Source organism: Oscarella lobularis, chromosome 14 (assembly GCF_947507565.1).
Source record: "Oscarella lobularis chromosome 14, ooOscLobu1.1, whole genome shotgun sequence".
Lineage (NCBI taxonomy): Eukaryota > Metazoa > Porifera > Homoscleromorpha > Homosclerophorida > Oscarellidae > Oscarella > Oscarella lobularis.
The window spans coordinates 1-21,990 of record NC_089188.1 but is presented as its reverse complement, the minus strand read 5'-3'; the positions used below and the strand labels follow the sequence as shown (position 1 = coordinate 21,990).

At 41.7% G+C, this 21,990-nt stretch overlaps 5 long non-coding RNA genes across 18 annotated transcripts in view; all 5 read left to right on the top strand.

Moving 5' to 3' along the window:
• The window catches only part of LOC136195101 (uncharacterized), a 55,115-nt gene extending 41,748 nt beyond the window's left edge, over window positions 1-13,367 (top strand). For 2 of the 12 annotated variants that reach the window (XR_010671785.1, XR_010671782.1), the window contains 12 exons: window positions 9,296-9,540; window positions 9,596-9,693; window positions 9,750-9,847; window positions 9,904-10,001; window positions 10,060-10,157; window positions 12,109-12,206; window positions 12,426-12,514; window positions 12,725-12,822; window positions 12,879-12,976; window positions 13,033-13,130; window positions 13,196-13,284; window positions 13,341-13,367. This is a non-coding gene — a long non-coding RNA (uncharacterized lncRNA). Of the gene's footprint in view, window positions 1-7,737; window positions 7,827-9,005; window positions 9,550-9,595; window positions 9,703-9,749; window positions 9,848-9,903; window positions 10,002-10,059; window positions 10,158-10,754; window positions 11,605-11,646; window positions 11,745-11,800; window positions 11,899-11,954; window positions 12,053-12,108; window positions 12,207-12,425; window positions 12,515-12,724; window positions 12,823-12,878; window positions 12,977-13,032; window positions 13,131-13,195; window positions 13,285-13,340 lie in introns of those variants that run through there. The other 10 variants (XR_010671783.1, XR_010671790.1, XR_010671789.1 and 7 more) reach the window with 10 other exon arrangements.
• Window positions 13,368-13,377: 10 nt separating this feature from the next.
• Window positions 13,378-13,999, top strand: LOC136195105 (uncharacterized). 2 transcript variants are annotated; one of them, XR_010671797.1, is made up of 4 exons: window positions 13,378-13,438; window positions 13,649-13,746; window positions 13,812-13,900; window positions 13,966-13,999. It is a non-coding gene; the product is annotated as an uncharacterized lncRNA (long non-coding RNA). The 2 variants fall into 2 exon arrangements; XR_010671796.1 differs by having other exon boundaries at window positions 13,957-13,983.
• Window positions 13,998-15,252, top strand: LOC136195103 (uncharacterized). Of its 2 annotated transcripts, XR_010671793.1 has the most exons (8): window positions 13,998-14,054; window positions 14,111-14,208; window positions 14,265-14,362; window positions 14,419-14,516; window positions 14,718-14,815; window positions 14,872-14,969; window positions 15,026-15,123; window positions 15,179-15,252. It is a non-coding gene; the product is annotated as an uncharacterized lncRNA (long non-coding RNA). The 2 variants fall into 2 exon arrangements; XR_010671794.1 differs by lacking the exon at window positions 14,419-14,516.
• Window positions 15,253-15,472: 220 nt separating this feature from the next.
• LOC136195104 (uncharacterized) lies at window positions 15,473-16,396 on the top strand. The gene is made up of 4 exons (XR_010671795.1): window positions 15,473-15,592; window positions 15,658-15,715; window positions 15,762-15,858; window positions 15,909-16,396. It is a non-coding gene; the product is annotated as an uncharacterized lncRNA (long non-coding RNA).
• Window positions 16,397-20,007: 3,611 nt separating this feature from the next.
• On the top strand, window positions 20,008-20,736 carry LOC136195255 (uncharacterized). The gene is made up of 2 exons (XR_010671856.1): window positions 20,008-20,191; window positions 20,635-20,736. It is a non-coding gene; the product is annotated as an uncharacterized lncRNA (long non-coding RNA).
• The last annotated feature ends 1,254 nt before the right edge of the window (window positions 20,737-21,990 follow it).

The window sequence follows — 21,990 nt, the reverse complement described above, 5'->3', positions numbered from 1 at the left end:
GCCTTTTGCCTTCTCCCTTTTGCCTTTTGCCTTCTCCCTTTTGCCTTTTGCCTTCTCCCTTTCCTTTTGCCTTCTCCCTTTCCTTTTGCCTTCTCCCTTTTGCCTTTTGCCTTTTCCCTTTTGCCTTTTGCCTTTTCCCTTTGCCTTTTGCCTTTTCCCTTTGCCTTTTGCCTTCTCCCTTTGCCTTTTGCCTTCTCCCTTTTGCCTTTTGCCTTCTCCCTTTTGCCTTTTGCCTTTTCCCTTTGCCTTTTGCCTTTTCCCTTTGCCTTTTGCCTTCTCCCTTTCCTTTTGCCTTCTCCCTTTCCTTTTGCCTTCTCCCTTTTGCCTTTTGCCTTTTCCCTTTTGCCTTTTGCCTTTTCCCTTTGCCTTTTGCCTTTTCCCTTTGCCTTTTGCCTTCTCCCTTTGCCTTTTGCCTTCTCCCTTTTGCCTTTTGCCTTCTCCCTTTTGCCTTTTGCCTTTTCCCTTTTGCCTTTTGCCTTTTCCCTTTTGCCTTTTGCCTTTTCCCTTTGCCTTTTGCCTTTTCCCTTTGCCTTTTGCCTTTTCCCTTTGCCTTTTGCCTTCTCCCTTTTGCCTTTTGCCTTCTCCCTCTCCTTTTGCCTTCTCCCTTTTGCCTTTTGCCTTTTCCCTTTTGCCTTTTGCCTGTTCCCTTTGCCTTTTGCCTTTTCCCTTTGCCTTTTGCCTTCTCCCTTTTGCCTTTTGCCTTCTCCCTTTTGCCTTTTGCCTTCTCCCTTTTGCCTTTTGCCTTTTCCCTTTGCCTTTTGCCTTTTCCCTTTGCCTTTTGCCTTCTCCCTTTGCCTTTTGCCTTTTCCCTTTTGCCTTTTGCCTTTTCCCTTTTGCCTTTTGCCTTTTCCCTTTTGCCTTTTGCCTTTTCCCTTTGCCTTTTGCCTTTTCCCTTTGCCTTTTGCCTTCTCCCTTTTGCCTTTTGCCTTCTCCCTTTTGCCTTTTGCCTTCTCCCTTTGCCTTTTGCTTTCTCCCTTTGCCTTTTACCTTCTCCCTTTGCCTTTTGCCTTTTCCCTTTGCCTTTTGCCTTCTCCTTTGCCTTTTGCCTTCTCCCTTTGCCTTTTGCCTTCTCCCTTTTGCCTTTTGCCTTCTCTCTTTTGCCTTTTGCCTTCTCCCTTTGCCTTTTGCCTTCTCCCTTTTGCCTTTTGCCTTCTCCCTTTTGCCTTTTGCCTTCTCCCTTTCCTTTTGCCTTCTCCCTTTCCTTTTGCCTTCTCCCTTTTGCCTTTTGCCTTTTCCCTTTTGCCTTTTGCCTTTTCCCTTTGCCTTTTGCCTTTTCCCTTTGCCTTTTGCCTTCTCCCTTTGCCTTTTGCCTTCTCCCTTTTGCCTTTTGCCTTCTCCCTTTTGCCTTTTGCCTTTTCCCTTTGCCTTTTGCCTTTTCCCTTTGCCTTTTGCCTTCTCCCTTTCCTTTTGCCTTCTCCCTTTCCTTTTGCCTTCTCCCTTTTGCCTTTTGCCTTTTCCCTTTTGCCTTTTGCCTTTTCCCTTTGCCTTTTGCCTTTTCCCTTTGCCTTTTGCCTTCTCCCTTTGCCTTTTGCCTTCTCCCTTTTGCCTTTTGCCTTTTCCCTTTTGCCTTTTGCCTTTTCCCTTTTGCCTTTTGCCTTTTCCCTTTGCCTTTTGCCTTTTCCCTTTGCCTTTTGCCTTTTCCCTTTGCCTTTTGCCTTCTCCCTTTTGCCTTTTGCCTTCTCCCTTTCCTTTTGCCTTCTCCCTTTTGCCTTTTGCCTTTTCCCTTTTGCCTTTTGCCTGTTCCCTTTGCCTTTTGCCTTTTCCCTTTGCCTTTTGCCTTCTCCCTTTTGCCTTTTGCCTTCTCCCTTTTGCCTTTTGCCTTCTCCCTTTTGCCTTTTGCCTTTTCCCTTTGCCTTTTGCCTTTTCCCTTTGCCTTTTGCCTTCTCCCTTTGCCTTTTGCCTTTTCCCTTTTGCCTTTTGCCTTTTCCCTTTTGCCTTTTGCCTTTTCCCTTTTGCCTTTTGCCTTTTCCCTTTGCCTTTTGCCTTTTCCCTTTGCCTTTTGCCTTCTCCCTTTTGCCTTTTGCCTTCTCCCTTTTGCCTTTTGCCTTCTCCCTTTCCTTTTGCCTTCTCCCTTTCCTTTTGCCTTCTCCCTTTTGCCTTTTGCCTTTTCCCTTTGCCTTTTGCCTTTTCCCTTTGCCTTTTGCCTTCTCCCTTTCCTTTTGCCTTCTCCCTTTCCTTTTGCCTTCTCCCTTTTGCCTTTTGCCTTTTCCCTTTTGCCTTTTGCCTTTTCCCTTTGCCTTTTGCCTTCTCCCTTTTGCCTTTTGCCTTCTCCCTTTCCTTTTGCCTTCTCCCTTTGCCTTTTGCCTTTTCCCTTTGCCTTTTGCCTTCTCCCTTTCCTTTTGCCTTCTCCCTTTCCTTTTGCCTTCTCCCTTTTGCCTTTTGCCTTCTCCCTTTGCCTTTTTGCCTTCTCCCTTTTGCCTTTTGCCTTCTCCCTTTTGCCTTTTGCCTTCTCCCTTTTGCCTTTTGCCTTCTCCCTTTTGCCTTTTGCCTTTTCCCTTTTGCCTTTTGCCTTTTCCCTTTGTCTTTTGCCTTTTCCCTTTGCCTTTTGCCTTCTCCCTTTGCCTTTTGCCTTCTCCCTTTGCCTTTTGCCTTCTTCTGAATAAATGCTACATTTATTCAGAATAAATGCTGCAATTATTCTGACAAAATGCTGCATTTATTCTGAATAATGCTGCATTTATTCTGAACAGAAAACACATTGAGTACCTTCAACAGAAAACACATTGAGTACCTACAACAGAAAACACATTCAGTACCTACAACAGAAAACACATTGAGTACCTTCAACAGAAAACACAGTGAGTACCTACAACAGAAAACACATTGAGTACCTACAACAGAAAACATATTGAGTACCTAAAACAGAAAACACATTGAGTACCTTCAACAGAAAACATATTGAGTACCTACAACAGAAAACACATTGAGTACCTACAACAGAAAACACATTGAGTACCTACAACAGAAAACACATTCAGTACCTTCAACAGAAAACATATTGAGTACCTACAACAGAAAACACATTGAGTACCTAAAACAGAAAACATATTGAGTACCTAAAACAGAAAACATATTGAGTACCTAAAACAGAAAACATATTGAGTACCTACAACAGAAAACACATTGAGTACCTACAACAGAAAACACATTGAGTACCTACAACAGAAAACACATTGAGTACCTACAACAGAAAACACATTGAGTACCTACAACAGAAAACACATTCAGTACCTTCAACAGAAAACACAGTGAGTACCTACAACAGAAAAGATATTGAGTACCTTATAACAGAAAACACATTGAGTACCTACAACAGAAAACACATTCAGTACCTTCAACATTAAACACGTTCAGTACCTTCAACAGAATACATATTGAGTACCTACAACAGAAAACATATTGAGTACCTACAACAGAAAACACATTGAGTACCTACAACAGAAAACACATTCAGTACCTACAACAAAAAACACATTCAGTACCTACAACAGAAAACACATTCAGTACCTACAACAGAAAACACATTCAGTACCTACAACAGAAAACACATTCAGTACCTTCAACAGAAAACACAGTGAGTACCTACAACAGAAAACACATTGAGTACCTACAACAGAAAACAAATTGAGTACCTAAAACAGAAAACTAATTGAGTACCTACAACAGAAAACACATTGAGTACCTACAACAGAAAACAAATTGAGTACCTAAAACTGAAAACATATTGAGTACCTAAAACAGAAAACATATTGAGTACCTACAACAGAAAACATATTGGATACCTACAACAGAAAACACATTCAGTACCTAAAACAGAAAACATATTGAGTACCTAAAACAGAAAACACATTGAGTACCTACAACAGAAAACACATTCAGTACCTTCAACAGAAAACATATTGAGTACCTACAACAGAAAAGACATTGAGTACCTACAACAGAAAACACATTGAGTACCTACAACAGAAAACAAATTGAGTACCTAAAACAGAAAACATATTGAGTACCTACAACAGAAAACACATTCAGTACCTAAAACAGAAAACATATTGAGTACCTAAAACAGAAAACATATTGAGTACCTACAACAGAAAACATATTGAGTACCTAGAACAGAAAACACATTGAGTACCTACAACAGAAAACACATTGAGTACCTAAAACAGAAAACACATTGAGTACCTTCAACAGAAATCATATTGAGTACCTACAACAGAAAACACATTGAGTACCTACAACAGAAAACATATTGAGTACCTACAACAGAAAACATATTGAGTACCTACAACAGAAAACACATTGAGTACCTACAACAGAAAACACATTGAGTACCTAAAACAGAAAACACATTGAGTACCTTCAACAGAAAACATATTGAGTACCTACAACAGAAAACATATTGAGTACCTTCAACAGAAAACACATTGAGTACCTACAACAGAAAACACATTGAGTACCTTCAACAGAAAACATATTGAGTACCTACAACAGAAAACATATTGAGTACCTACAACAGAAAACACATTGAGTACCTTCAACAGAAAACATATTGAGTACCTACAACAGAAATCACATTGAGTACCTACAACAGAAAACACATTGAGTACCTTCAACAGAAAACACATTGAGTACCTTCAACAGAAAACACATTGAGTACCTACAACAGAAAACATATTGAGTACCTACAACAGAAAACATATTGAGTACCTACAACAGAAAACACATTCAGTACCTAAAACAGAAAACATATTGAGTACCTACAACAGAAAACACATTCAGTACCTTCAACAGAAAACACATTCAGTACCTTCAACAGAAAACACATTGAGTACCTAGAACAGAAAACACATTCAGTACCTTCAACAGAAAACACATTGAGTACCTACAATAGAAAACACATTGAGTACCTTCAACAGAAAACACATTGAGTACCTACAACAGAAAACATATTGAGTACCTAAAACAGAAAACATATTGAGTACCTACAACAGAAAACACATTGAGTACCTACAACAGAAAACACTTTGAGGAAATTTGAATTTGAATGCACATGTTTTCATTTGAATGCACAGGCTTTTATTTGAATGCACATGTTTTCATTTGAATCCACATTGCCTCAAGTAAGTGCACCGGGTCTCAATTGAATGCAGAGGCTTTCATTTGAATACACAGGCTTTCATTTGAGTGTACAGGCTCTCAATTGAATGCACAGGCTTTCATTTGAATGCACAGGCTTTCATTTGAATGCACAGGATTTCTTTTGAATGCACAAGCTTTCATTTGAATGCACAGGCTTTCATTTGAATGCACAGTCTTTCATATGAATGCACACGCTTTCATTTTAATGCACAGGCTTTTATTTGAATTCACATGTTTTCGTTTTCATTCAATTTCATTTATTATGAGAGACCCGTTGGCTAGCCCCTGTAATTTCGCTGTAATTTATTACAAGAGACCCCTTGGCTAGCCCCCTGTAATTTCGCTGTAGTTTATTACAGGAGAGACCCGTTGGCTAACCCCCTGTAATTTCGCTGTAATTTATTAGAGGAGAGAACCGTTGGCTAACCCCCTGTAATTTCGCTGTAATTTATTACAAGAGATACCCGTTGGCTAGCCCCCTGTAATTTCGCTGTAGTTTATTACAGGGGAGACCCGTTGGCTAACCCCCTTTAATTTCGCTGTAATTTTATGAGAATTTTTTCGGGGACAATTTGTCCTGGGACAATTTGTCCTGGGGACAAATTGTCCTGGCACAATTTGTCCTGGGGACAATTTGTCCTGGGGACAATATGTCCTGGGACAATTTGTCCTGGGGACAATTTGTCCTGGGACAATTTGTCCTGGGGACAAGTTGTCCTCGGGACAATTTGTCCTGACACAATTTGTCCTGGAAATTCAAAATTAATTTAGAATAAATTCTGCAATAATGCAGAATAAATTCCGCATTTATTCTGCATTAATTCAGAATTAATTCTGCATTAATTGAGGATAAATTCTGCATTAATTCAGAATAAATTCTGCATTAATCTATAATAATTTCTGCATTAATTCAGAATAAATTCTGCATTAATCCAGAATAAATTCTGCATTATTTCAGAATTAATTCTGCATTAATTCAGAATAAATTCTGCATTAATTCAGAATAAATTCTGAATTAATTCAGAATAAATTCTGAATTTATTTGGAATAAATTCTGAATTAATTCAGAATAAATTCTGCATTTATTTTGAATAATTTCTGCATCAATTCAGAATAAATTCTGCATTAATTCAGAATTAATTCTGAATTAATTCAAAATAAATGCTAGATTAATTCAGAATAAATTCTGCATTTATTTTGAATAATTTCTGCATCAATTCAGAATAAATTCGGCATTAATTCAGAATTAATTCTGAATTAATTCAAAATAAATGCTAGATTTATTCAGAATAAATTCTGCATTAATTCAGAATAAGTTCTGCATTAATTCAGAATAAATTCTGCATTAATTCAGAATAATTTCCGCATTTACTCAGAATAAATTCGGCATTAGTTCCGAATAAATTCTGCATTAATTCAGAATAAATTCTGCTTTTATTCAGAATAAGTTCTGCATTAATTCAGAATAAATTCTGCATTAATTCAGAATAAATTCTGAATTAATTCTGCATTAATTCAGAATTGATTCTGCATTTATTGAGAATTAATTTTGTATTAATTCAGAATAAATTCTGCATTAGTTCAGAATAAATTCTGCATTAATTCAGAATAAATTCAGAATAACTTCTGCATTTATTCAGAATAAATTCTGCATTAACTGAGAATAAATTCTGCATTAATTCAGAATAAATTCTGCATTCATTTAGTTTAAATTCCGCATTTATTCAGAATAAATTCGGCATTAGTTCCGAATAAATTCTGCATTAATTCAGAATAAATTCTAAATTAATTCAGAATAAATTCTGCATTAATTCAGAATAAATTCTGAATTAATTCTGAATAAATTCTGCATTAATGCAGAAATTATTCTAGATTAATGCAGAATAAATTCGGCATTAATTCAGAAAAAATTCTGCTTTAATTCAGAATAAATTTTACATTTATTAGGAATAAATTCTTCATTAATTCAGAATAAATTCCGCATTTATTCTGCATTAATTCAGAATTAATTCTGCAATTAATTCTGCATTTATTCAGAATTTGTCCTGGGTACAATTTGTCCCCAGGACAAATTGTCCTGGGACAATTTGTCTTGGGACAATTTGTCCTGGGGACAGTTTGTCCTTGAACAATTTGTCCTGGGACAATTTGTCCGGGCACAATTTGTCCTGGGGACAGTTTGTCCTTGAACAATTTGTCCTGGGACAATTTGTCCTGGGGACAATTTGTCCTGGGACAATTTGTCGTGGGGACAATTTGTCCTGGGAGAATTTCTCCTGGGGACAATTTGTCCTGGGGACAATTTGTTTTGGAACAATTTGTCCTGGGACAATTTGTCCTAGGACAATTTGTCCTGGGAGAATTTGTCCTGGGAGAATTTTTCCTAGGACAATTTGTCCTGGAACAATTTTTCCTTGACAATTTGTCCTGGGGACAATTTGTCCTTGGACAATTTGTTCTGGGACTGTTTGTCCCTCGTCCAATCTTCGCGAAACCGCTCTGTACGTGTTTCCGTGCCATTCTATAGGCGTAGCAATGTGAAACCCCGATTGTTAATAGTTTATTTATGACGTCAACATGTTAAACCTGTGAGGTCACGTGCGTATGTTAGCGCGCGCGTCTCGTTTCGAAGAAACACTGTTTCTGGCTCGTTTTCGACGATGCGAAGGTCCGAGCGACGTCAAAAGGTAAGTAGTAGATAGTTGCCAATCAGTTTTAGAGCGTTTGTCGCCCGCGGAGCGCGCGTACGAACGCGTCGCGTCGCCAAGTGGTTGCGCGAGCTTCGAATAGTGAATTTTTCGTTTCGAATGGCTTCGATACGAAGGATTCGAGACGGTTTAGAACGTTTTGCGACGCAAAGCGTCGCTTTCGGAGTCGTTTTCGCCGAATTAATGTGTCCGTGAAAGGGGGCGTGTTCCCTTTCTTTCGCACGTGCTCTACGGCAAACGGCTACTCGGATGCCGTCGAGTGGCGGCAATTTGTAAACTGCACCATATGCCCTCTCGATCGACGTGCCGCTTATCGTCGTACGACGCGGCGTCGCGGAGTGGCGGCACGGTTAAGGTTGTGTCGTTTACTGTGTACGCGCGTAGGCGTATTGTTTGTTTCGCTTAATTTTATGTCAAAAATTGGCGAAAAGTGGTGAACGTTGTACCAGGTTTTATTTGTGAGACCACGACGAATCGAATGGCACCGGTGCGGTGCTCGTGCGACGTCTCCTTGCAGAGTTGTGCGCTTTTTCGCGAAACGAGTCGCGAATTGGAAAATCGATTTTTGTCCTTCGATTTTCTGCGCCGTGCAGTCGCTTCTGCTGCCGTTTTTTTGGTTTTTTGAGGAGGATTTGGGATGGCTGAAAGGCACGAAAAGGTTTTTTTCGCGTGCGATCGAAATTTGGTCAAAATTTCGCTAAATCCAACTGTTGCGTTTCGGACTCGTTTCGAACGTCTCGTAGAAGTCTTTCCCTTCATCGTAGAGCATTGTGGTTTGGAATTTGGCGACAATTTGTCCTGGTGACAATTTGTCCTGGGACAATTTGTCCTGGGACAATTGGTCCTGGGGGACAATTTGTCCTGGGACAATTTTTCATGCATTCGAAGTTTCGAACCCGCCGTTCGAACGTTCGAACCCCTATTTGAACGTTCGAACCCCCCGTTCGAACGTTCGAACCCCTATTCGGACGTTCGAACCTCCCATTCAAACGTTCGAACCCCCATTCGAACTATCGAACCCCTGTTCGAACGTTCCAAATACCGTTCGAACGTTCGAACCTCGTTCAAAAGTTCGAACCTCCCATTCGAACGTTTGAACCCCCATTCGAACGTTCGAACCCCTTGTTAGAACGTTCGAACTCCATTCGAACGTTCGAACCCCCTGTTCGAACGTTCGAACCCTATGTTAGAACGTTCGAACCCCCATTCGAACTTTCGAACCCTTCTGTTCGAACGTTCGAACCCCCATTCAAACGTTCGAACCCCTATTCATACGTTCGAACACCTCGTTCGAACGTTCGATGCTTCATTCCACGTTCGAACGTTCGAATCCTCGTTCGAACGTTCAATTCCCTTTTCGAATCCTCGTTCGAACGTTCGAGAGAAGTGTTGAAATGAGCAGAAAGAAAAGTGTGGGGATGAGGAGAAAGATAAGTGCGTTTACATAGGAATGGGAGAAACGAGGACAAGACCAAGGGACGCGAGGGAGAAGAGGAACAAGCGAGCAAGGAGAAGGAGGAATATCAAGGGATCGACGGCATGTGATGGAGGTAGAGTTTTAGTAATTAAGGAGTTTCTAATTCGTTTTCTGGAATATGTGGAAGACTGTAAGGAAGAAGGATATGAACAAGGGACGCGAGTGGGAAGGACGGAAAAGTTCTTAGGAGGAAGGACGACTATCTAGGGATCAAAGGTGTGTGATGTAGGTAGAATTTAAGTTATTGAGGAGTCTCTAATTCGTTTTTTAGATGTGTAAGAGTTTAAGGAAGAAGGATACCAGCAAGGGACGCGAGTGGGAAGGACGGAAAAGTTCTCAGGAGGAAGGACGACTATCTAGGGAGCAAAGGTGTGTGATGTAGGTAGAATTTAAGTTATTGAGGAGTCTCTAATTCGTTTTTTTAGATGTGTAAGAGTTTAAGGAAGAAGGATACAAGCAAGGGACGCGAGTGGGAAGGACGGAAAAGGGATCAGGAGGAAGGACGACTATCTAGGGATCAAAGGTGTGTGATGTAGGTAGATTTTGAGCAATTGAGGAGTCCCTAATTCGTTTCTTTAGATATGTAAGAGTTTAAGGAACAAGGATACGAGCAAGGGACGCGAATAGGAAGGAAGGAAAAACAATCAGGGTGAAGGACGACTATCAAAGGATCAAAGGTATGTGTGATGTAGGTAGAATTTTAGTTATTTAGGAGTCCCTAATTTGTTTCTTTAGATGTGTAAGAGTGTAAGGAACAAGGATACAAGCAAGGGACGCGAATAGGAAGGAGGAAAAAACAATCAGGATGAAGGACGACTATCAAATGATCAAAGGTATGTGATGTAGGTAGAGTTTTAGTTATTGAGGAGTCTCTAAATTTTTTTTTTAGATGTGTAAGAGTGTAAGAAGGAAGGATACAAGCAAGGGACGCGAATGAGAAGGAGGGAAAAACAATCAGGATGAAGGACGACTATCAAAGATCAAAGGTATGTGATGTAGGTAGAGTTTTAGTTATTGAGGAGTCTCTAATTTGTTTTTTAAATGTGTCAGAGTGTAAGGAGGAAGGATACAAGCAAGGAACGCGAATGAGAAAGAAGGAAAAACAATCAGAAGGAAGGACGACTATCTAGGGAGCAAAGGTATGTGATGTAGGTAGAATTTAAGTTATTGAGGAGTCTCTAATTCGTTTTTTTAGATGTGTAAGAGTGTAAGGAAGAAGGATACGAGCAAGGGGGACACGAGTGGGAAGGAAGGTTGTCCTGGGGACAATTTGTCCTGGGGACAATTTGTCCTGGGGACAATTTGTCCTGTGATCAATTTGTCCTGGGGACAATTTGTCCTGGGACAATTTGTCCTGGGGACAATTTCTCCTTGGACAATTTGTCCTGGGGACAATTTGTCCTAGGGACAATTTATCCTGGGACAATTTGTCCTGGGACAATTTGTCCTGGGGACAATTTGTCCTGGGAGAATTTGTCCCCAGGACAATTTGTCCTGGGACAATTTGTCATGCATTCGAACTTTCGAACCCCCCGTTTGAACGTTCGAACCCCCATTCGAACGTTCGAACGTTCAAACCCCTATTCAAACGTTCGAACCCCGTTCGGACGTTCGAACCTCCCATTCGAACGTTCGAACCCCCATTCGAACGTTCGAACCCCTATTCGAACGTTCGAACCTCCGTTCGAACGTTCAAACCCCCGTTCGAACGTTTGAACTCCGTTCGAACGTTCGAACCCCCATTCGAACGTTCGAACCCACGTTCGAACGTTCGAACCCCCATTCGAACGTTCGAACCTTCCGTTCGAACCCTTATTCGAACGTTCGAACCCCATTCGAACGTTCAAACCCCTATTCGAACTTTCGAACCCCTCGTTCGAACGTTCGGACCCTCCGTTCGAACGTTCGAACCCTCCGTTCGAACGTTAGAACCCCCATTCGAACGTTCGAACCCCCTGTCCGAACGTTCGAACCCCCATTCGAACGTTCGAACCCCTATTCGAACGTTCGAACCCTCCGTTAGAACGTTTGAACCCCCATTCCACGTTCGAACGTTCGAATCCTCGTTCGAACGTTCAATTCCCCGTTCGAATCCTCGTTCGAACGTTCGAGAAAAGTGTTGAAATGAGCAGAAAGAAAAGTGTGGGGATGAGGAGAAAGATAAGTGCGTGTACATAGGAATGGGAGGAACGAGGACAAGACCAAGGGACGCGATGGAGAAGAGGAACAAGCGAGCAAGGAGAAGGAGGAATATCAAGGGATCAACGGCATGTGATGGAGGTAGAGTTTTAGTAATTAAGGAGTTTCTAATTCGTTTTCTAGATGTGGAAGAGTGTAAGGAAAAAGGATATGAACAAGGGACGCGAGTGGGAAGGACGGAAAAGTTATCAGGAGGAAGGACGACTATCTAGGGATCAAAGGTGTGTGATGTAGGTAGAATTTAAGTTATTGAGGAGTCTCTAATTCGTTTTTTTAGATGTGTAAGAGTTTAGGGAAGAAGGATACCAGCAAGGGACACGAGTGGGAAGGACGGAAAAGCAATCAGGAGGGAGAACGACTATCAAAGGATCAAAGGTATGTGATGTAGGTAGAATTTTAGTTATTGAGGAGTCTCTAATTCGTTTTTTTAGATGTGTAAGAGTTTAAGGAAGAAGGATACAAGCAAGGGACGCGAATAGGAAGGAGGGAAAAACAATCAGGAGGGAGGATGACTATCAAAGGATCAAAGGTATGTGATGTAGGTAGAATTTTAGTTATTGAGGAGTCTCTAATTCGTTTTTTTAGATGTGTCAGAGTCTAAGGAGGAAGGATACAAGCAAGGGACGCGAATAGGAAAGAGGGAAAATCAATCAGGAGGGAGGATGACTATCAAAGGATCAAAGGTGTGTGATGTAGGTAGAATTTTAGTTATTGAGGAGTCTCTAATTCGTTTTTTTAGATGTGTCAGAGTGTAAGGAGGAAGGATACAAGCAAGGGACGCGAATAGGAAAGAGGGAAAATCAATCAGGAGGGAGGGTGACTATCAAAGGATCAAAGGTATGTGATGTAGGTAGAGTTTTAGTTATTGAGGGGTCTCTAATTTGTTTTTTTATATGTGTCAGAGTGTAAGGAAGAAGGATGCGAGCAAGGGACGCGAGTGGGAAGGAAGGAATTATGATCAGGAGGGAGGATGACTATCAAAGGATCAAAGGTATGTGATGTAGGTAGAATTTTAGTTATTGAGGAGTCTCTAATTCGTATTTTTAGATGTGTAAGAGTGTAAGGAAGAAGGATACGAGCAAGGGACACGAGTGGGAAGGAAGGAATAATGATCAGGAGGGAGGATGACTATCAAAGGATCAAAGGTATGTGATGTAGGTAGAATTTTAGTTATTGAGGAGTCTCTAATTCGTTTTTTTAGATGTGTAAGAGTTTAAGGAAGAAGGATACAAGCAAGGGACGCGAATAGGAAGGAGGGAAAAACAATCAGGAGGGAGGATGACTATCAAAGGATCAAAGGTATGTGATGTAGGTAGAATTTTAGTTATTGAGGAGTCTCTAATTCGCTTTTTTAGATGTGTAAGAGTTTAAGGAAGAAGGATACAAGCAAGGGACGCGAATAGGAAGGAGGGAAAAACAATCAGGAGGGAGGATGACTATCAAAGGATCAAAGGTATGTGATGTAGGTAGAATTTTAGTTATTGAAGAGTCTCTAATTCGTTTTTTTAGATGTGTCAGAGTCTAAGGAGGAAGGATACAAGCAAGGGACGCGAATAGGAAAGAGGGAAAATCAATCAGGAGGGAGGATGACTATCAAAGGATCAAAGGTATGTGATGTAGGTAGAGTTTTAGTTATTGAGGGGTCTCTAATTTGTTTTTTTATATGTGTCAGAGTGTAAGGAAGAAGGATGCGAGCAAGGGACGCGAGTGGGAAGGAAGGAATTATGATCAGGAGGGAGGATGACTATCAAAGGATCAAAGGTATGTGATGTAGGTAGAATTTTAGTTATTGAGGAGTCTCTATTTCGTATTTTTAGATGTGTAAGAGTGTAAGGAAGAAGGATACGAGCAAGGGACACGAGTGGGAAGGAAGGAATAATGATCAGGAGGGAGGATGACTATCAAAGGATCAAAGGTATGTGATGTAGGTAGAATTTTAGTTATTGAGGAGTCTCTAATTCGCTTTTTTAGATGTGTAAGAGTTTAAGGAAGAAGGATACATGCAAGGGACGCGAATAGGAAGGAGGGAAAAACAATCAGGAGGGAGGATGACTATCATAGGATCAAAGGTATGTGATGTAGGTAGAATTTTAGTTATTGAAGAGTCTCTAATTCGTTTTTTTAGATGTGTCAGAGTGTAAGGAGGAAGGATACAAGCAAGGGACGCGAATAGGAAAGAGGGAAAATCAATCAGGAGGGAGGATGACTATCAAAGGATCAAAGGTATGTGATGTAGGTAGAGTTTTAGTTATTGAGGGGTCTCTAATTTGTTTTTTTATATGTGTCAGAGTGTAAGGAAGAAGGATGCGAGCAAGGGACGCGAGTGGGAAGGAAGGAATTATGATCAGGAGGGAGGATGACTATCAAAGGATCAAAGGTATGTGATGTAGGTAGAATTTTAGTTATTGAGGAGTCTCTAATTCGTTTTTTTAGATGTGTAAGAGTGTAAGGAAGAAGGATACGAGCAAGGGACACGAGTGGGAAGGAAGGAATTATGATCAGGAGGGAGGATGACTATCAAAGGATCAAAGGTATGTGATGTAGGTAGAATTTTAGTTATTGAGGAGTCTCTAATTCGTTTTTTTAGATGTGTAAGAGTTTAAGGAAGAAGGATACAAGCAAGGGACGCGAATAGGAAGGAGGGAAAAACAATCAGGAGGGAGGATGACTATCAAAGGATCAAAGGTATGTGATGTAGGTAGAATTTTAGTTATTGAGGAGTCTCTAATTCGTTTTTTTAGATGTGTAAGAGTTTAAGGAAGAAGGATACAAGCAAGGGACGCGAATAGGAAGGAGGGAAAAACAATCAGGAGGGAGGATGACTATCAAAGGATCAAAGGTATGTGATATAGGTAGAATTTTAGTTATTGAAGAGTCTCTAATTCGTTTTTTTAGATGTGTCAGAGTCTAAGGAGGAAGGATACAAGCAAGGGACGCGAATAGGAAAGAGGGAAAATCAATCAGGAGGGAGGATGACTATCAAAGGATCAAAGGTATGTGATGTAGGTAGAGTTTTAGTTATTGAGGGGTCTCTAATTTGTTTTTTTATATGTGTCAGAGTGTAAGGAAGAAGGATGCGAGCAAGGGACGCGAGTGGGAATTATGATCAGGAGGGAGGATGACTATCAAAGGATCAAAGGTATGTGATGGAGGTAGAGTTTTAGTAATTAAGGAGTATCTAATTCGTTTTCTAGATGTGTAAGAGTTTAAGGAAGAAGGATACAAGCAAGGGACGCAAATGAGAAGGAAGGGAAAAAAATCAGAAGGAATGGCGATTATCTAGGGAGCAAAGGTATGTGATGTAGGTAGAATTTTAGTTATTGAGGAGTCTCTAATTCGTTTTTTTAGATGTGTAAGAGTGTAAGGAAGAAGGATACGAGCAAGGGACACGAGTGGGAAGGAAGGAAAAGCAATCAGGAGGGAGAACGACTATCAATTGAGCAAAGGTATGTGATGTAGGTAGAGTTTTAGTTATTGAGGAGTCTCCAATTTGTTTTTTTAGATGTGTAAGAGTGTAAGGAAGAAGGATGCGAGCAAGGGACGCGAGTGGGAAGGAAGGAATTATGATCAGGAGGGAGGATGACTATCGAGGGAGCAAAGGTATGTGATATAGGTAGAGTTGTAGCTATTGAGAAGTCTCTAATTCATTTTTTAGGTGTGTAAGGGTGTAAGGAGGAAGGATACGAGCAAGGGACGCGAGTGGGAAGGAAGGAATTATGATCAGGAGGAGGGAGGGTGTCTAGGGGGGATCGATGGTAAGTGATGTAGTTTTAGCTTGTTGAATCATCACTTCTAATTAATTTTCTCTAGGTAGATTATATGGGTGTGGGTGGTGATGGGGTTAATTTCTCGGGTAAGTAACGTAGATAGGAGCGATCATTCTTCAATGATTCCGTAGCATCTTTTCCTTCCTTTTAGAAGGACAATCGGCGCCTTGGAAGTTTCCCACCAAAGTGAACCTCTCTTCAAATTTTCTTAGACGTATTTGGCCTATGATTTCTGATGTCGTCACTACTCCCCTGGAATCGTCGCCAGCACCGACTTTCGTCGATGCCGACGTCATCACAAGGTAAGTAACGTAGACAGTAGAGATCATTTTTCAATGATTCCCTAACATCTTTTCCTTCCTTTTAGGAAGACATTCGTAGGAAGTAGGAAGAGCGAGGATCGATGAAAGGAGTTACAGTATGAGGTACGGATTCTATTCTTAGGTTTCATTTTTAATTTCTTTCGGTTAGGAGAAGGCTATTGGAAGAGAGAGGAGAACGTATGGGAATGGATATGGGAGGAGGACAAACACAATAGGAAGAGCGAGGATCGATGAAAAGAGTTACAGTATGTAGTACGGATTCTATTCATAGGTTTTATTTTTAAGATGTCTTTAGTTGTTCGAGACGTTTATTCGCTCAAGACTTTGGCGGACGCCAGGTACTTTTCTTTGTTTTCCCCTTTGTCAATTGTTTTACCGTGTAGTTGTTCCTCCAATCCGACGAGGCAGACGCAGCCATCCCTCTGTGGCCAAGAGCGATAAATAGGCCATACCTCTGCAGAGGCTATCGAGTTGCCTCCCCGCGTAAGGCAGAGCACTGGCGGGTAAATCAGTGACGCCCCTTGGAATTGCACCTGTGAGTGGACTGACATCCCAGCTGCCACTTTCACAGTCCAAGGCTCGGAGCCAGGAGGTTAAACGGGCTCACCCTCCGCGGGGGAGTATGGAGTGACCCCACGAGTCCTTTGACTCACAGCAGGTGCCCACCTGGCCTTGCCTCCCATGTGGGGCGAGGGGGTGGATGGAGGAGAGGGGAAACTCTGTTTAAATTTTGTATCTACATCCGGGACTTTATTCAAATAAAATTTGACATGACTCACTCTACTTTATTGTGTATGCCGCCCTATCTACTTTCCACGCGCCTAACTAGGACCACGTGAGACGCGAGCGCGTGATTGTATTATGCGCCTAGTGCTAATAAAAAATTATTACGTACTGCAAAGCAAGACAAATAAAGTCATTTTCCATTTTGCTGAATCTTTTCTTATCTGTGTGCCATATGAATGAAGACATATAATCAATTTTGATGGTGGTGACGGTGATGACTTACCTTTTAAAAATCCAGCTCCTCGCCTTCTATCAATATCTCTTACACATAGCAATCATATAGAGATCAGAGCCTAAAAGAAAAAAGGAAAACGCCCAATTAGAAATAATAATGCAATAATTCCAAGAGTAAATACAAAGAAAACGAACATTCCCTGAAGAAAGAACTACAATCGGAAGGCGTCTATAGGAGGTGTCTAAAATACCACAAACATTTCAACGACAAACATACCTAACAGAAGAGCAATTGTCCAACGTCCTCTATAGAAAACGAAGGCTATTGTCCATCGTTCTCTATAGAAAACCAAGACAATCGTCCTACGTTCTCTATAGAAAACGTAGGCAATCGTCCATCGTTCTCTATAGAAAACGAACTCTATAGTCCATCGTTCCCTATAGAAAACGAACTCTATAGTCCATCGTTCTCTATAGAAAACGAACTCTATAGTCCATCGTTCTCTATAGAAAACGAAGGCTATTGTCCATCGTTCCCTATAGAAAACGAACTCTATAGTCCATCGTTCTCTATAGAAAACAAACTCTATAGTCCATCGTTCTCTATAGAAAACGAACTCTATAGTCCATCGTTCTCTATACAAAACGAACTCTATAGTCCATCGTTCTCTATAGAAAACGAACTCTATAGTCCATCGTTCCCTATAGAAAACGAACTCTACAGTCCATCGTTCTCTATAGAAAACGAACTCTATAGTCCATCGTTCTCTATAGAAAACGAAGGCTATTGTCCATCGTTCCCTATAGAAAACGAACTCTATAGTCCATCGTTCTCTATAGAAAACGAACTCTATAGTCCATCGTTCCCTATACAAAACGAACTCTATAGTCCATCGTTCTCTATAGAAAACGAACTCTATAGTCCATCGTTCTCTATAGAAAACGAACTCTATAGTCCATCGTTCTCTATAGAAAACGAACTCTATAGTCCATCGTTCTCTATAGAAAACGAACTCTATAGTCCATCGTTCTCTATAGAAAACGAACTCTATAGTCCATCGTTCTCTATAGAAAACGAAGGGCATTTGTCCATCTTCATACACATGAGTAAATGTCCTCCTCCTCTCCGCCTGTAAGTCTCTCAAACTGACGAAAGCTAAACGAGAGGAGACGATTGGAAATACGTCCTTTTCCACATCTGCTGCGGGGACGGGTCTTCTAAAAATAAAAAAATAGGCACAAATCGCGCGCGAGACCACGATTGTCGCTCTACTCACTTCTAAGCGTCGCACGATCGCTTTTTCGACCATCGCTTTCAAAAATTGTTCACTCCTCCGGGCCACGCGGCCCTTATGGCCCGCTTGATACAAATACATCTATTTAAAAAAATAAACAAATTTGTTGCTATGGCAACCAAACTTTGGCTACCAAAAATTCCGGGGTCAGAGAGACCAGATATCAAATCTTGGCTCGATCCGACCACGGGAAGACACTTTTAAAACAGCGCAAAGATGTACCAAAAGCCAAAAACTTTTCGAGTGGAATTTTTACTCAAATTTTTGGCCAATGGCCACTAAACCTTTTCGCCCCTCAAATACAACCTAATAGAATTCCTTTACACAAAAAAACGTGGACGAATTCAATCACGGGACGGAGAAAATTGAAAAACAATTTCGAAATTTCTCATTCGCGACGAAATAACTTTAAATGGACGCCGTTTCGTCACAAAACATCGCTCGGCGACCGGACCAAGACCAATCAAATCGTCATTGACGACTCTACAAGATTGGTTAAGAACCGCGTCGAAATTGGCGAATTTTCGACATAAAAACGTGTCGAATATTATAAACACGGCTACTTGCGTGCGTCGAAATCACTCAACCCTTTACGACGCCGCTGCGCCGTTAGGACGCGACGTACGGCGACGAACATAATATCGATCGAAAGCCTATATAATTTAGTTTTCGAATTTGGGTTCGTCGACGGCGTACGATACGCCGTTTGCCGTAGAGTGAGCACGAAAGTTAAGGGCCACGCCCCTTTTCACGTATAAAAAAACATCGTACATAGCTCGAAATACGCCACGGAATGCAGCGAAACGCTTCGAAACGTTTCGAAAACACTATTCTGCGTCAGATCGAAACGATTCGATCGTACTTCGAGATGCGCGTCGCACGTTGGCGACGCGACGCCGCGATTTCGACCGTTTTGCACCGTCGTGAACGGCCCAAAAGGCTCTAAACTACTCAATACTCACCTTTGACGTCGCTCGAACTTCGAATCCGTCGTTTTGAGCCATTTTCCATTCATTCGCAAAAGCGAGTCAAGCGCGCTAACGTACGCACGTGACTCAAGCGGATTACAATACTGACGTCAAAACAATTATTAATAATCAAGGTTTCGTACTATTTACAATGTATAACAGTGCGGGAAGGGTTTGAAAAGCATTTCCGATACCTGACGATATCGATCCTTCACGTGCTTCTCCTTCTTCCTAGTGAACCCCTCCTCCCTTCCATTTGCGACCTTTGCCTTCTCCTTCGCCATCTCTCCCTCCAATTGAGTGCTCCTACTTTGAAAAAAAATCAAAAAGGAGTGATAAGACTGATATAATTCTATACCCTGATGCTGTTGATTCTGCTCCCATTTCTCCCCTATAGAACACACAAAACGCAAAGCCTAATCAATGTAAGGTTTTAGAATATTTCCCTTTCAATTTATACTGACTTGATTGTGTAGAAAAGGCTAGAGAAGATTCGCTGCTTGTCCTCCACTGTCCAGCTCAAAAGACTTCTCTTTGATATGTTATCCAACGGGATCGAAACTGTAGATGGCACCTTTGCCTGACAAAAAATCTGTTAATACAAATAGAATAAGTGTCAGTGATTACATTCACTGTCCAGCCGTGCAATGACGTTGTACGTATTTTAAGAATCGTCGAAAGTATTCTAGCAACGGAACTTGAACTCATGATGGGTGGGCATATTTATACGTCTATACACGGACGATTGACGTGGTGATGCAGCTAGTGGCTCCTTCTTACCTGAAGTCGTGATGCCAAGCGTTTGTTCAACGTCAGACAATCGCCTTGAAAGCCACAGCAGCCGAGGATCGTCGAATCAGTCCTAAAATGCACACAAACAAGTCGACTTGTCACCTTTGTCGGAAAATTCCAACGTACAGCGTGTAAATCTTCGGGGCGTCGTGAGAAGGAATACGAAATCCTTCGCTGAGACGCGTGGCGCTCGCGATAAGAGCAAAATCGTCGCCTGAAACGCCGACAATCGTTCGATATCCATCGCTGAGTAACGAAAACGTCCAAACGATTCACTCTTCGTACTCGCCGTTGAGAACGTAAGGAGAAAACCTCGCCATCTTCGCTTATGTCGATGAGCACGCGCAGTGTTATAAGGTGATCACGCGCAGTAAAAAAACGGAGCAAAAGCGGAAAGAAGACGTCGACGAAGACGAAGAAAGCAGCGCGCTATCACCTTTAGCAACTGGGGCCCCGCAATGGGGTACTCGGATGGAGATGAGGCCCCTCGTTGGGATCTTCGCTGGTAAATGAAGAAACGAAGCACAAGGGCCTATTTCGCAGCGACGGCAACAAAGCTAAAGGTAAGAAAACGCCCAAGGTGACGCGATCAAGCAGAAACACCCCCAGCGCGTTGCAAAAAAGAAAAAAGCAAAGAAACGCCGTCTCTTTCCTCGCCTAAGTCGTCCGCGCGGTCTAAAACACGCCGAAGTCTTCGCGCCGCGCGAAAAGCCCCTAACGCACCCAAAAAACAGCCTGTCTCAAAAGAACGCGATAATCGCGCACGTGGGTGAGGCCCCTTGCAAGGAATCGCCGACTGAAAACCATTTGTACGCCACAATCGCGCATCGTAAACCAAACTCGCCGCGCCAAACCGAACTAAAAGCGAAGGCGAAGACCACCGCAAAAAACAAAAGCAAAAAAGATTGAGAAAACCCGACTTTTAGCTGTATGTTTTCTAAACGCCTCAAAAAGCCAAACCGAGCTCGCGCTTTAATTTGCAACGTTGTTAAATGCTTTCTTTTAGCAGCGATTGCCTTCAAACAAGAAGAAAACGCCGGGAAACCTAAAAACAATAAAAAATAGCGCTAAATTAGACTCTAAAGAAGTCTACTTAGCAAACGAAAAACATTACCATTAAATCATTTCTCTTCATCAAAACATATAATTTCTATAAAAGTGATAAAGCACTCTCGAAAAGTAAGAGAACCGCGGGTGTTAATAGCGGTTGATCTTGCTAAACGTTGCTACACTCCGCTTGGAAAAGCACCGCCTACTACTTAAGCGCCTGCGTAACATTGTCTAACTTAGCCCAGCTTAGACCAACTTAACCCAACCTAGCCCAGCTTAGCCCAACCTAGCCCAGCTTAGCCCAACCTAGCCCAGCTTAGCCCAACCTAGCCCAGCTTAGCCCAACCTAGCCCAGCTTAGCCCAACCTAGCCCAGCTTAGCCCAACCTAGCCCAGCTTAGCCCAACCTAGCCCAGCTTAGCCCAACCTAGCCCAGCTTAGCCCAACCTAGCCCAGCTTAGCCCAACCTAGGGTTAGAAGATGTACCCAGTTGGGTGACTGGGTCATATGATACACCGTTGGATAGAACTTTCAAAGAGCTTTCGAATGGACCTATATTTTCTGTACAAATTCTTTGATTTGAAAAAGTTAATTACAAGTGATACACCGTTGGAAAGAGAATGAAAAGAGCTATTGAATGGACCTATATCTTCTGTAGAAAATATTTGACATGAAAAAGTTCTAAGTGTTTGACTTTGGGGCAGGTGTTTAGGAGTTGGGGTTAGGGTTAGGGTTAAAAGATGTACCCACTTGGGTGACTGGGTCATATGATACACCGTTGGATAGAGCTTTCAAAGAGCTTTCGAATGGACCTATATCTTCTGTACAAATTCTTTGATTTGAAAAAGTTAATGACAAGTGATACACCGTTGGAAAGAGAATGAAAAGAGCTATTGAATGGACCTATATCTTCTGTAGAAAATATTTGACATGAAAAAGTTCTAAGTGTTTGACTTTGGGGCAGGTGTTTAGGAGTTGGGGTAGAGTGTTTTAGGCTTAGGTTTAGGGTTAGGGTTGGGTTAGGGTTAGGGTTAGGGTTAGGGTTAGGGTTAGGGTTAGGGTTAGGGTTAGGGTTTAGGGTTAGGGTTAGGGTTAGGGTTAGGGTTAGGGTTAGGGTTAGGGTTAGGGTTAGGGTTAGGGTTAGGGTTAGGGTTAGGGTTAGGGTTAGGGTTAGGGTTAGGGTTAGGGTTAGGGTTAGGGTTAGGGTTAGGGTTAGGGTTAGGGTTAGGGTTAGGGTTAGGGTTAGGGTTAGGGTTAGGGTTAGGGTTAGGGTTAGGGTTAGGGTTAGGGTTAGGGTTAGGGTTAGGGTTAGG